The sequence below is a fragment of the Urocampus carinirostris genome, chromosome 11 (assembly GCF_059441175.1).
Source record: "Urocampus carinirostris isolate Australia breed hairy pipefish chromosome 11, RoL_Ucar_1.0, whole genome shotgun sequence".
NCBI classification, from domain to species: domain Eukaryota; kingdom Metazoa; phylum Chordata; class Actinopteri; order Syngnathiformes; family Syngnathidae; genus Urocampus; species Urocampus carinirostris.
Genome location: NC_142359.1, coordinates 5259660 through 5273921, shown reverse-complemented (window position 1 = coordinate 5273921; position 14262 = coordinate 5259660). Strand labels below are relative to the sequence as shown.

The 14262-nt window shown below is 43.3% G+C and overlaps 1 protein-coding gene and 1 pseudogene across 1 annotated transcript in view; one reads left to right on the top strand and one right to left on the bottom strand.

Annotated features, from left to right (window-relative positions):
* The window catches only part of hmga2 (high mobility group AT-hook 2), a 47417-nt gene that overhangs the window by 7409 nt on the left and 25746 nt on the right, over positions 1-14262 (bottom strand). The gene's annotated exons all lie outside the window — the stretch shown is intronic.
* On the top strand, positions 7868-7957 carry LOC148356264 (U2 spliceosomal RNA; annotated as a pseudogene).

The window sequence follows — 14262 nt, the reverse complement described above, 5'->3', positions numbered from 1 at the left end:
CTCATGCTGTCTCTCTCTCTCTCTTTCACTAAATTTTTTGTTTCTCATGCTCTCTCTCTCTCTCTCTCTCTCTCTCCCACAGTCTCTACCTTTCTCTCCCTCTCTTTCTCTTATTTCTTTCCATCTTTTATTCTTCCTCTCTCATCTACTAGTCTGCTCTAACTTCCTTTTTTCCTTTTCTCTTTCTCTCTTCCTACCCTTCACGCTTTCTTTTCTCTTTTCTCTCCTTCTGTCTTTCCATTTCTCTTTGGATTTCTTTCTTCCGCTCCCTTTCTTTCCCCCTCTCTCACGACTTCTCTTTTTATCTCTTTTGTTTCTCAAGCTCTCTCCCTCTCTCTCTTTCTTTGTCCTGCCCTCTCTCCCTTTCCCTCCCTCTTTTTCTTATTTACTTATCTCTCTTTTTCTTTCTCTGTAATCTACTAGTCCGTCCCCCGACAGAACGTTTTTTCTATCGTGTGGCTCCCAAGTTGAAATGACTTTGACACCTCTCCCCGTGCTTCCTCCCACATTCCAAAAACATTCATGTCAGGTGAATTGGCCAGTCCAATTTGTCCCTAGTTGTCTGTCTCTGTGTGCCCTGCGACTGGCTGGCAACCGGGTCAGGTTGTCCCCTGCCCACTGTCTGAAGATAGCTGGAATGGGCTCCAGAACCCCCACGACCCTACTGAGGATAAGCGTTGAAGATAATGGATGGATGAACGGATAGTTCATCAGTATGAGATGACGTCACATGGCATCCCATGATCCACTTCTACAAATAGAGTCATGATGCTCGGTATTTGTCAAGCATCGGGCTGTCAGGATTACATATACTACATAGTACTCCGAAGGACGTTTTAAGCCATCCTAAACCTTCACAGGAAGAAGCATTAAAGCCGAGCCAACAGCTGAGCAGCCTCACCGCTTTGAAAACCTAAAGAGAACAAGGAGAGTATCCTGCGCTTGTAATCCAGGCCAGCTGCAGCGGACCCAAACGCCAAGATCGCTTTTAGCAGCCGGTGGGTTTTGGACCAGCCGGAATGCCGAGAAGCTAAAACACCGGATGTGTAACACAAGTGAGGTGCAAAAAAACACCGCGGTTGCAAGTTGGAAAGCTTATCACCTACTGTTTAATGATCGCATGCTTCCGTAATGCCTAAAAAAAAATAGATCAGCAGTACAAAGGTGAGTGAAAGTGTCCACAGATACAATGAGAGGATACATTTGTCAGGACCAGAACGGAAACAGGACCCACTCACGTAACGTTTTTCACAGTTTTATTGCACACATGATCCGGTGATCGCGGGGAGCAGGTCGGGAACGGAAGAAACGGGTCAGTAGCCGGGACAGGAGAGCGAAAACGTGATCGGGATGGGAAACAAGTCGGAAGCCAGGAGAGGAGAGTAGACGTGGTCAAAATAAAAAACGGATCGTTATTCGGGGCGGGACAACAGACGTGGTCGAGATCAAAACAGGTCGTAATTCGGGACGGGAGAGCAGACGTGGTCGAGATCAAGACAGATCGTAACGGGAGACAAACAGGAGCAAAAACAACGGGACAGGTGAAAAAGGGCTTGTCGTGTAAAAACAGAGATTTGCAGACGGACTGACATTTTGACCCGAGGACAACAGGAGGGTTAAGTACTCACACACACAAAAACTAACAAAAAAATACCTCAACATTGCAATACTGGTATGAAAAATCGCAAATTTGTTTTTTTCCCAAAATTGTGCCGCCCTAATCCGGATGTTCGAATAATTTATTAAGTTTTTTATTTTTCAATTCTTTCTTTTGTTGCGCAAAGGGGTGCACCAGCAATAACAGAATAACAGCTTCAGCGACAGACTGCTGTCACAGTCTTGTTTGTTCCACGGACACACTGAGGAGATCATTTCTTCCTCATGCCATGAGGCTTTTTAACTCCACCCCCACATTCGCATATTACCCTATTTCTATGACAGCGTGTATTTTCTGTAACACTATTTAAATACTCTATAGCAAAGTTACATTGGGTATTTTTGTATTCTATATCTTTATTTTATTTTTCAACACAAATATATGCTGGAAGTGTGAATTTCCCTACGGGGATGAATAACCTATCTATCTATCTGTATCTCCCTAGACATCTATCCATCCAACCATCCCTATCTTTATCTCCATCCCTCTAGACATCTATCTATCTAGACATCTATCCATCTATCTCTGTCTATCTTTTTAGACGTCTATCTAGACATCTATCTACCTAGACATCTATCTATCTCTATCTCTCTAGACATCTATCCAGACATCTATCCATCTAGACATTTATCCATCTATCTATCTATCTATCTCTATCTAGACATCTATATATCTATCTATCTCTCTAGACATCTATGTAGACATCTATCTATCTATCTATCCATCCATCTCTATCTCTCTAGACATCTATCTATCTCTATCTCTCTAGACATCTATCCAGACATCTATCTAGCCATCTGTCTATCTAGACATTTATCCATCTATCTATCTCTATCTAGACCTCTATCTCTCTAGACATCTATGTAGACATCTATCTATCTATCTATCCATCCATCCATCCATCTCTATCTCTCTAGACATCTATCTATCTCTATCTCTCTGGACATCTATCTAGACATCTATCCATCTCTATCTCTGTAGACATCTATCTATCTCTATATCTCTATCTATCTATCTATCTATCTATCCCTATCCATCCATCTAGACATCTATCTATTTAGACACCTATCTCTATCTAGACATTATTTATCTATCTCTATCTAGACATCTATCTATCTAAACATCTATCTATCTCTCTAGACATCTATTTATCTATCTCTGTCTCTCTTTAGACATCTCTCTAGACATCTATTTATCTATCTCTGTCTCTCTCTAGACATTTATCTAGACATCTATCTATCTATCTCTATCGAGACATCCATCTTTCTATCTCTAAATAGACATCTATCTATCTATCTCTATCTCTATAGACATATATGTAGACATCTATCTAGACAAGTACATGAATTCGTCAAATGATCCCTAACAACAGCACTTCACAAAAATTCATTGAAAAAAATGCAGAGTGCCCTTGCTTTCTTTCCCTCAGTGCCCTCGCAAAGACCCCGGGCTTCTTCCCCTGGCCCCCAAAAAAGAGAAACCACCGCATTGTCTATCACTTACTGCGGCGGCTTTTTGATGTTGCCCAGCTCTGACACTATGAATCACTCGTAGGCCCCGGCAGCTGCTCAGTGGTTCAAGTGATTCGTGAGACAGCTTGAGGCGTAGCACGAGGGCAGCCCATTGGAAAGGAATGTCGGGTAAGAATGACTCAAAAGGGGAGTGCGGTCGGGACCCCGTTCTGGGCTGTAACACAATCCCCGTCTGCTGCTTGAAGAATGCGAGATCTCCTCGCGGGCTTCTCACCCACCCAGGAGTTCCGTTCCATCAAAGACTTCACTCCCCGAAAAGTACTCTGCACAGGGAACCATTCATAAGAGATTCCAGAATGCTCTGCTAAATCGCATAGATTTAACTGTGTGCTATGTTATAGTCGGATGAAAAGGAGGGCTGCAACTGTTCGTTGAAGTTGTAGAAAAGTGATAATAGAAATAGTCGACATGTGCGGTCCCTTCTCAAGGTTTCTTCGTTTTCCTCATGTTGAGGTTTTTGAGTTTGTCCTTGCCCTCATGACGGTTTCAGATCAGAGGATGTTGTCATAATAGTCTGTGGTTTGCAATAATTTGTGCATCCCTTTGAGACTCCTTGTGATTAAGGGCAATACAAATAAACTTGATTTGACTCATCCTGAGGTTTTTGGGTTTTTCCTTGCCCTCATGTAGGTTTTAGATCAGGGGATGTTGTCGTAATAGTCTGTGGTTTGCAATAATCTGTGGTCGGTGCAGCCCTTTGAGACTCTTTGTGATTAAGGTCGTCACAAATAAACATGACTTGACTTGACTCATCCTGGGGTTTTTGAGTTTTTCCTTGCCCTCATGTAGGTTTTAGATCAGGGGATTGTGTTTTAATAGTCTGTAGTTTGCAATAATCTGTGGTCTGTGCAGCCCTTTGAGACTGTCTGTGATTAAGGGCAATACAAATAAACTTGACTTGACTCATCCTGAGGTTTTTGAGTTTTTCCTTGCCCTCATGTAGGTTTTAGATCAGGAGATGGTGTCAGAATAGTCTGTAGTGAGCAATAATCTGGGGTCTGTGCAGCCCTTTGAGACTCTTTGTGATTAAGGATGTCACAAATAAACATGACTTGACTCATCTTCAGGTTTTTGAGTTTTTCCTAGCCCTCATGTAGGTTTTAGATCAGGGGATGGTGTCATAATAGTCTGTGCAGCCCTTTGAGACTCTTTGTGATTAAGGGCCAAACAAATAAACATGACTTGACTTGACAATGGTCTTAATTGTCCCGGGTTCGTAGGACTATTTAATGGCTGAATTCAAGCACTTTTTGAGAACTTTCAATTTTCCAGTATCTCCAGGACCATTAAAAGAAGAAATCCGTTGTGAATTATGTATTTTGCAGATCCACAACTATAACTGTGATTTAAATATGTGATTTTTAATCTTGTGTGTGCATTGAAGTCACGGTCGACATGGGACCCAATTGGCCACGCCCATGTGTCACGGTTGCCATGGCGCCAAATTGGCCCCGCCTGTGTGGCGCCATCTGCAGCTTGTTGACAGATTAACTCCCTGTCAGTATTTAAACTCTGTCCTGTGAGTCCCCTTTTGTCGGTCCGTCTGCGAATCTCTGTTTTTACACGGCAAGCCCTTTTTCGCATGCCCTGTTTTTGCTCCTGTTTGTCTCCCGTTATGATCCATTTTGATTTCGACCACGTCTGCCCTCCCGTCCCGAATAACAATCCGTTTTTTATCTCGACCACGTCTACTCCTGGCTTTCGACTTGTTACTGATCCCGATCACGTCTTTCGCTCTTCTATCCCGGCTACTGACCCGTTTTTTTCCCGTTCCCGACACCACCATCGCTCGCCACGGAAGTCCCACTTCCGCGTTCAGAGCGACCTGCGATCACCGGATACGGTGTGCATTCCTTTCCCTTCTTCCCAATAAAACTGAGAAACGTTACGCGAGTGGGTCCTGTCTCTGTTCTGGTCTTGACAATTTATCAACATGTGTTTTTTAGACCTTGAGTAAATTGCAAACATAATTGTGGATTCGAACATTACGTGTGTAATTATTATTGAGAAAAATCTCTCTCCAAAATGGTATAGGGTAAAAATTACAAGTAATATCCAGCTCCAGACTTCCTGTGCGGAGTTTGTATGTTCTCCCCGTGCTTGCGTGGGTTTCCTCCGGGCACTCTGGTTTCCTCCCACATTCCAAAAACATGCATTTCAGGTGAATTGGCCGGTCCAAATTGTCCCTAGGTGTGAATGAGCGAATGAGTTGTCTGTCCCTGTGTGCCCTGCGATTGGCTGGCAACCAGTTCAGGGTGTCCCCTGCCCACTGCCCGGAGATGGCTGGGATGGGCTCCAGCCCCCCCGCGACCCTAATGAGGATAAGCGGTACGGCTGATGAGATGAGATGAGATGTACCCTAGATTTTTTTGTTCTTCCCATTAGAATTTACCACTGGGGCAAAAAAATACCTTATTTTTTTATAATATATTTTTATAATATAATATAATATAATTTTTCAAAAGAAATGTCCACAATCCTAGCAATAATAAGCATTTCATAGAACCCTGTTTAGGTGTAGCGTGCCCCTGTCGTCTTGGCACAAACCATAGGAGGTGATGCCATACAAACTAATGCCAGCCGCGGTTAATCTTGATGTCATGATTGCTGATTCGGGGTACCTGCGAATGCCCCGTTTGCGCCAACAGCCCTAGTCGCTGATTAGCTCCCTGACCCTTTTTAAATCCCCGTCTTCCAAGAGGAAGCTGTCAGACCGTCTGCGAACCTATGCTTTCAGATAGGCAAGCTCTGCACTATCCGACATTCTCCTGCCCAGTTTTCTCATGCCTGATACCTGTTTTCGACCTGTTTCTGGACCCGTTTCTGCCTTGCTCTTCCGTCCCCACCATCGACCCGTTTTGCCCTGTTTCCTGCCTGACACCTGTTGCTGACCTCTTTTCTGGATTCGTTACTGCCTTTGCTCCTCCGTCCCGGCCATCGACTTGTTTTCCCGCTGCCTACGACGACCCTCGCTCGACACGGAAGTGCTACTTCCGTGTTCCTGCCACCTGCTACCCATGTCCGACGATCATCGGATGGTGGAAGCAACCACTGCTCTCTCTTTATCAATAAAACTGAGTAAAACGCAGGCTATTGGGTCCTGTCTCCGTTTCTAGCTTGTGATATACAATGGCAAATTGAACCCACCAGAGAACGGTATCGCTGCCATTTTTAAAGCAGACGTGTTGGAAAAACAAAATCACACATTTAGAAACACCTCACCGAAAACCCAAGCACTTTCCAATCCTTCCAAACACAACATCAAAACTCCAGGATTTCAAGCACCCGTACGAACCCAGCAAACAACACACAGACACGCTGCCCTTTCGCCTTATTCCCTCGCATCTGTCCTCGCTGAAGTTTTCGTTCTCCCTTAAGTTAGGAGCTGCTGTTTGCTCTAGTTAACCGTTACTGAGCCGGTTAACCTTTGCACCGCCTTTGAAGCCGGGCGGATAATTGGAGCAGCAAGTTCGACCTGGGCAAACATGCGCCATTGGGCCGATGAAACGGCTGTAATGGGATCTGCATCACACGGGCCGCTATGTCGTGGAGGAGGCAGTAAAAATCGGGAACGCTTGACATTTAAATAGTTAAAGTTTAACAACGGTGCCTAATGGAGCACTTTGCCGAAGGTGAACATTTGACTACTCCGGCAGGTTTGTGTCACACTTGGGAATAAACGCTGTCGGACGAGAGAAACAGAAGAGGACATTTTGACAATTATATATATATATATATATATATATATATATATATATCAGGAACCGTCCTCTTATGGTTCAGATCCTATCTCAGATAGGACGCACTGTGTTAAATGTGGTGACATAGGAGCCCTTTAGTGTGACCTGTGGTGTTCCGCAGGGTTCAGTCCTTGGCCCCCTTCTTTTCAGCATTTACATGCGTCCATGAGGTGATATTATTCGCAAGTACCGTAAATTCCTGACTATAGAGCGCACCTGATTATAAGCCGCACCCACCACATTTTAAGAGGATAACCGCTTTTGTACATACACAAGCCGCACCTGTATATAAGCCGCGTACGCCCATGTTAAAACTCAATCACAAATTTAACCCAAACCCTACTTTGAGTCCCGCGATTCTAACTAAGCATAAAGTACTCAGTTTAACAACCACAGCCGGCAAAATAAACGGAAAACGATACCGGTACTTAAGATATGATGCAGACCTGCAGAGTCCATGTCCCGTTAAAAGTAATCCAAGGAAAAAAAGTGTATATTTCCAAAGGTAAGGGTGGGAAAAATATATATCCACTTTTGTCTGCCGTGTCCACAAACAATCACCTTTACCGGTCCCCACTTCCCGTCATCCCCCGCGTCTGTTACGCCCCTTCTTTTTAATTGGTCAGTGCAAGACTTATCAGAATAAGTGTCCAAAATAAATACAAATAAATACATTACAAAAATATACAGTTGCAAATACATATTATACATGGGTTACACATATTGACAAAGAAAGACGGTACACCGAGAGAGTTTTCAAAGCTTTAATAATAATATTAAAACTTTCATCCCAAACCATGCCTGTGAAGGGTAGCAAAACGCTACTAACAACACGCTCGCAACACAGTTAACGGGTCTATTAAAAAAAAATATACCGTACATGTAGAAATCACGGTAAGCAGTGTCAGCACGTGTTGGCCGTACCTCTTGCCATGATCTTTGATTTTTGCATTTCGGAGATGGAATAAGAGCTTGCTCTGTCCACTCCACGCATCGGCCCGGTATTGCAGTACCTCCGGGAACGGTGCATTCGCAATGATCGCAGCAAGGCTTTAGGGCTAGGACCTTAGCTTGGCCTTTTGGCTGAGAGTAAGTGTCCCGGCTCCTAGGCTTTGTAGCGTATTATGAACTGACCGATAACGGATAATGGATAACGAATAACGAAGATAGAACAATAACCCTTAAAAACCCCAAAACCCCGGTAAGCCGTTCTCATCACCCTCCCTATAACTGTCGTCATCAAAGTTGTCCTCCTTTAGTATGGGAAAGAGACTTTGTCGTATAGACGTCGTCCCACACTCCCTTATTCAAAAACACGCTAGAAACACGCTCGCAAGGTAAAGTGCATGCAGTAGCTGTGTTTCCTTCTTTATCGGACTGTTCGATTGCGTTTAGCTTGTAAGCTGCGTCATGTGCCTTTCTTTTTGCAATTTGCATGATGAGGATATGTCTACGCTAATTTAATTTGTGCACAAGCTAAGAAGTTGCAGTCTAAATGTTACCTTTTGTACTCGAGCGCCGCTGGCGGCCGTTAGAAAAATGACATAAATTGGCCGCATCACTGAATAAGCCGCAGGGTTGAACGTTTGGGAAAAAAGTAGCGGCTTATAGTCCGGACTTTACGGTATAATATTAGTTCCCATTGCTACGCAGATGACACTCAACTATATCTTTCGATAGAGGAATCTTCCACACTAAACTGTGGAAATTTGGAGGCCTGCCTCACTGAGAGAAAAGAATGGATGTCACTCAACTTCTCGCGACTTAACCCGAAATGCTAGTTATTGGTCCATCTAAATGCCGTGACTCTGCATCCGACTGAGACAGCATGGGGCGGATTTTAGCAACATTGCGAAGATGAAAAAAAGCTGTTCTAGTAATATTCTTAACGTGTGTTTAGAAGGAACAGATCGGGGTCAAATATGACAACTAAATATTTGACTGAGTCACTCTGGGTGATATTACGTATGTCAATGTTCAGAGATCAAGTTCAATCTCATCTCATCTGATCTCATTAGCTGCACCGCTTATCCTCAGTAGGGTCGCAGGGGTGCTGGAGCCCATCCCAGCAATCATCGGGCAGCTGGCAGGGGACACTGGTTGCCAGCCAATCGCAGGGCACACGGGGACAGACAACTCGCTCGCTCATTCACATCTAGGGACAATTTGGACCGGCCAATTCACCTGAAATGCATGTTTTTGGAATGTGGGAGGAAACCGGAGTGCCCGGAGGAAACCCACGCAAGCACGGGGAGAACATACAAAGTCCGCACAGGAAGTCTGGAGCTGGATTTGAACCCACGCAGGAGGTTCCCATGACTTGAACTGTGCCGCACATGCGCTAACCACTGCGCCGCCGTGCTGCCCTCAATCGGACCAATCGAACATTAAAATAAAAACAGAACCAAAACAATAACTCCACAACAAAATAATGTTACATAAGATGTTCGTAAAGGGGTAGTAAGAAGCAGATGCTGATTTTCCCTACTCCTTCATCTTCCCTATTAAATAGACCAATGATAATAACAACAATAGTAATAATATTAATAACAGTTATGATATAACAATAGCAACAATAACAACAAAGTTAACCATGGCTGTAAACGCAGTATTTCTAATCTCTGGTATCACTCATACCCCATTTTCTTCATCTCTGCATTCCGCCTGTAATGTTTTTTTGTATTTAAATTTGAACAAGTGAATAGTTAGACATTGTATGATCTCGTCTTGTAAATTGTTCCAAAGTTTGACTCCACACACAGACACACACATACTTTTCCTGGTGGTTCTCACCTTTGGAATTATGAATTTACTATAGCTCCTTAAGTTATAATTTCCCTCTTTCCGTATGAATAGTTTTTGGATGTTTTCTGGCACCATGTTTTTGTTGACCTTAAATGGCAGTGAAAATTTTTACGAAATCATTCAATTTTAATAATTTGGACTGCAGGAATAAAATATGAGTATGATCCTGATATCCTACCCTGTGTATGGTTCTAATGGCACGTTTTTGGAGGATAAAAAGTCAACTTTTGTAATGATTGCCCCAGACTTCTGCACAATATGTTCAGTATGTCAGAACTAGAGAACAATATAATGAATACAATGCATTATAGTTTAAAATGAATTTGGCTTTATTAATGATTTAATTGCTTTTAGATATTTTAGTTTGTATGTGTCTGATGTGTGTTATCCAACTTAATTTATTGTCCATTATGACCCCTAAAAACTTCATTTCTGATAGTGTCTATGGCAGCACCATCCATTTTTACTTCTAAATCTTGATTTGCCTTGCGATTACCAAATATATTACTTTGGTTTTATTTAAATTTAAAGATAATTTATTTATATCCATCCATACTTTTAGGTTAATTAATTCCACGATTAATGCAGGTTACTAAATCTATATAGTTATCATTTGAATAGAAAATGTTAGTGTTTTAATAGTTTTTTAATAGTTTTGAAACATTAAAAATATCGTTAATGTATAAATTAAATAACTTTGGACCCAGGATAGAACCCTGTGGTACTCCACAACAGATGTCCAAGTATTCAGATGACAACTCTCCCATTTTCACATATTGCTTCCTCCGGGTCAACTAACTTTGAATCCATTGCAAAGCCACGCCCCTAATGCCATATCTTTCCAGTTTTTTTAAAAAGTATATTATGATGAATGGTATCAAATGCTTTTTTTTAAGTCAATAAATACCCCAACTGCAAATATCTTTTTTTTTCTATGCTATGGGTGATTTTTTTTCTACTGCATCACAAAATGGTTGAACTTTTGTCCTTTTTGGCACCACCCATTGTCTCGACAGCACCAGAGTTATGAACTGCACCTATCAGGGTCCCGCGATTAGGGGGAATTCTGCCAAGGTCCCTTTGTAGAGCAGAAAACTCTCTGTCGTTGTAAGGAATGTGGAAAATTCCTCACAGACAAGCGGGCTTTTGTTTGGGAGAGTGTTTTTTTTAGGGGGAGTTTGCTGTGGAAGGAAAGAAAGGCACCGACAAATTGGACTGGCTCCATTTAGGAGCCTCCAATGTTCGAAGTGAAATATGTTCCCGGGAGATCGGGAACAAAAAAACGCTTACGAATTAAATGAGAAAAATGCTATGTATCGTTGGGGTGGTTGAAATTAGAGACATCTTGGAAAAGGATTCAATTGCGTTCAGGGTTGGGTAGGGTTACTTTTACTTGATTACTTTCAATTACTTTTGGATTACTCCAATACCAAATATGCTAATAAAAGACAAAAGAAACTAAATATGAATAAAATTACTTCATTTTGTGCATGCTTGGGGAGTAACGGAATACATGGAACGGCAAAAATGATGTTTGGATTTACTTTCATTTTGTTTCTGTCGCATTTTATGTTAGTTTTGCTGGAGATCAAAGAGATCAAAGCCAGGAGAGAAAGCTTACCACGTGTTGTGAGTCATCATTTTATTCCTATTTAGTTTCTTTTGTCTTTTATTAGCATATTTGGTATTGGAGTAATCCAAAAGTAATTGAAAGTAATCCAGTTAAAGTAACCCTACCCAACCCTGATTGCGTTTCCATAAGTTACGGTAAGTTTCACTGTACTTAACATAAAACTTTCTTAAAGGGACACTGTGTTATATTTAGTGTTTCCTAGTGGAACACAAAAAACTGTATCCAGTAAAAAAAAACATTAATTTGAATACTAGGCAAAAATACACGAACTATCATACCAATGTATAATCCATCTGCACTGCTTATCCTCAGTAGGGTTGCGGGAGTGCTGGAGCCCATCCCAGCAATCTTCGGGCCGTGGGCAGGGGACACCCTCAACTGGTTGCAGGGCACTCAGGGACAGACAATTCGCTCGCTCTTTCACATCTAGGGACAATTTCGACCGGACAATTAACCTGATATGTTTTTGGAATGTGGGAGGAAACCGGACTGCCCGGAGTAATCCAACGCAAGCACAGGGAGAACATGCAAACTCCACACAGGAAAGTAGCTGGACAGAGAACTCGCTCAAGGGACATTTTGGACCGGCCAATTAACCTGATACGTTTCTGAAATGTGGGAGGAAACCGGAGTGCCCGGAGTAATCCAACACAAGCACGGGGAGAACATGCAAACTCCACACAGGAAGGTAGCTGGACAGAGAACTCGCTCAAGGGACAATTTGGACCGGCCAATTAACCTGATATGTTTTTGGAATGTGGGAGGCAACCAGAGTGCCCGGAGGAAACCCACAAGTGCACGGGGAGAACATGCAAACTCCACACAGGAGGTTTGATCTCATGACTTCAGAACTGTGCCGCACAGGCGCTAACCATTGCCCCGTTGTGCTGCCCCCCAATGTATAATGTTTGTGTCAAATTTGCTGTTTCCGTGTATCACTGGCCTTTGCTCATAGTAGACAACACATTGCCATCTAGTGGTCAAATATTACACATCGGGGCTTTAAAATATGCTGACGTAATGGTTATTTTTTTAAAGCTAGAAACTGTACCTAAAAATTTGAAAAAATACAAATAAACATTAAACAGGAGGTGCCTTGTTTTAACGTGTCCTTAAAAAGTTGAAACTAGAATATTCTTTCTTCTTTTTATGTGGTAGCTGTCACGGTTGCTTCTATTATTATTATTATTATTTAAGCTCAGTGCTCTCAGTCGCCGTGGGTCAGTCTGTACTGTAATGAACCAGAACAGGATCAGGACCCAAATGCGTGACGTTTCTCACGCAAGCTTTTTATTTTACGGGAAATGGGGAGTCAGGCACGTTAGGCAGCGGTCTGGCGTGGAATGACAGGAAGCCAGAGGCAGACGAGATCGATACCAATTGCTCGAGCAGATATCGGTCAGATGGGGTCAGAATTGATATCAAAACAGGATATCGAAGTTATCTCATCTCATCTCATTAGCAGTACCGCTTATCCTCATTAGGGTCGCGGGGGGGCTGGAGCCCATCCCAGCCATCTCCGGGCAGTGGGCAGGGGACACCCTGAACTGGTTGCCAGCCAATCGCAGGTCACACAGGGACAGACAACTCATTCGCTCATTCACACCTAGGGACAATTTGGACCGACCAATTCACCTGAAATGCATGTTTTTGGAATGTGGGAGGAAACCGGAGTGCCCGGAGGAAACCCACGCAAGCACGGGGAGAACATACAAACTCCGCACAGGAAGTCTGGAGCTGGATTTGAACCCACGACAGGTTCCCATGACATGAACTGTGCCCCGCAAGCGCAATTACCCGAGCAGATATCGGACAGTTGGGGTCAGGATTGATATCTCAGATTCAGATTCAGATTCAGATCTACTTTATTGTCATTCTAGTACACGTGTATACAGAACGAAATGTCGATGGATCTGACTCCCACAGTTTCCCTCAGTGTCCTTCAGTGTACAGATATAAATAAAGCTGTATTGTGTTATTTACCATAGTGCCGATAGTGCAAGAAGAGACGCTAACCAGATGTGCAAGATGGGCAGTCAGGTTAACAAGTCAGGTACACAGTACCATTATATTGTAAACAATAACACTGTAAGTAATAACACTGTAAGTAACAATAGTGCAGAGATCAAATGTGCAAGGAGTGGCAAGCTATAAAAAAAACTGCCACTAGTGCAAAAGTCAAATTAGCAGCCGTTTAGATTTAAGTTAACTATATGTTAGATTGACCATTTAACAGTCTAATGGCCAGGGGGACTAGACTATTGCGGAGCCTGGTGGTCCTGCACCGCACACTGCAGTACCTCTTCCCAGAGGCTAGCAGAGTGAATAGTCCATGATGGGGGTGAGAGGGGTCCCCGGTAATGTTCTTAGCATGGGATAAGCAGCGCTTCTGGCCAATGTCCTGAATGGAGGGAAGTGTAGTCCCGATTATTTTCTCCGCTGTCCTCGTTACCCTCCTCACACTACCCCAGTCGGTAGCGCTGCAGCCTCCACACCACACAGAGATACAGCTGGTCAGGATACTCTCTATGGTGCCCCTGTAGAATGTGATGAGGGATGGTGGGGGCAGGTGGGCTCTCCTCATCCTCCGCAGGAAGTACAGGCGCTGCTGTGCCCTCTTAACCAGAGATGCAGTGTTCACGGACCAGGTGAGTTTGTTTGTGATGTGCACCCCTAGGAACTTGATACTGCTGACAACCTCCACAGCCTTGTTGTTGATGCAAAGTGGGGCATGGTTGGGCTGGTTTTTCCTAAAGTCGACAATGATCTCTTTAGTCTTGTCAACATTCAGGACCAGGCTGTTGTCCTTGCACCAGCCCACCAACTGCTCCACTTCCTCTCTGTAGGCCAGGTCGTTGTCATCCCTGATGAGGCCCACCACCGTTGTGTCGTCAG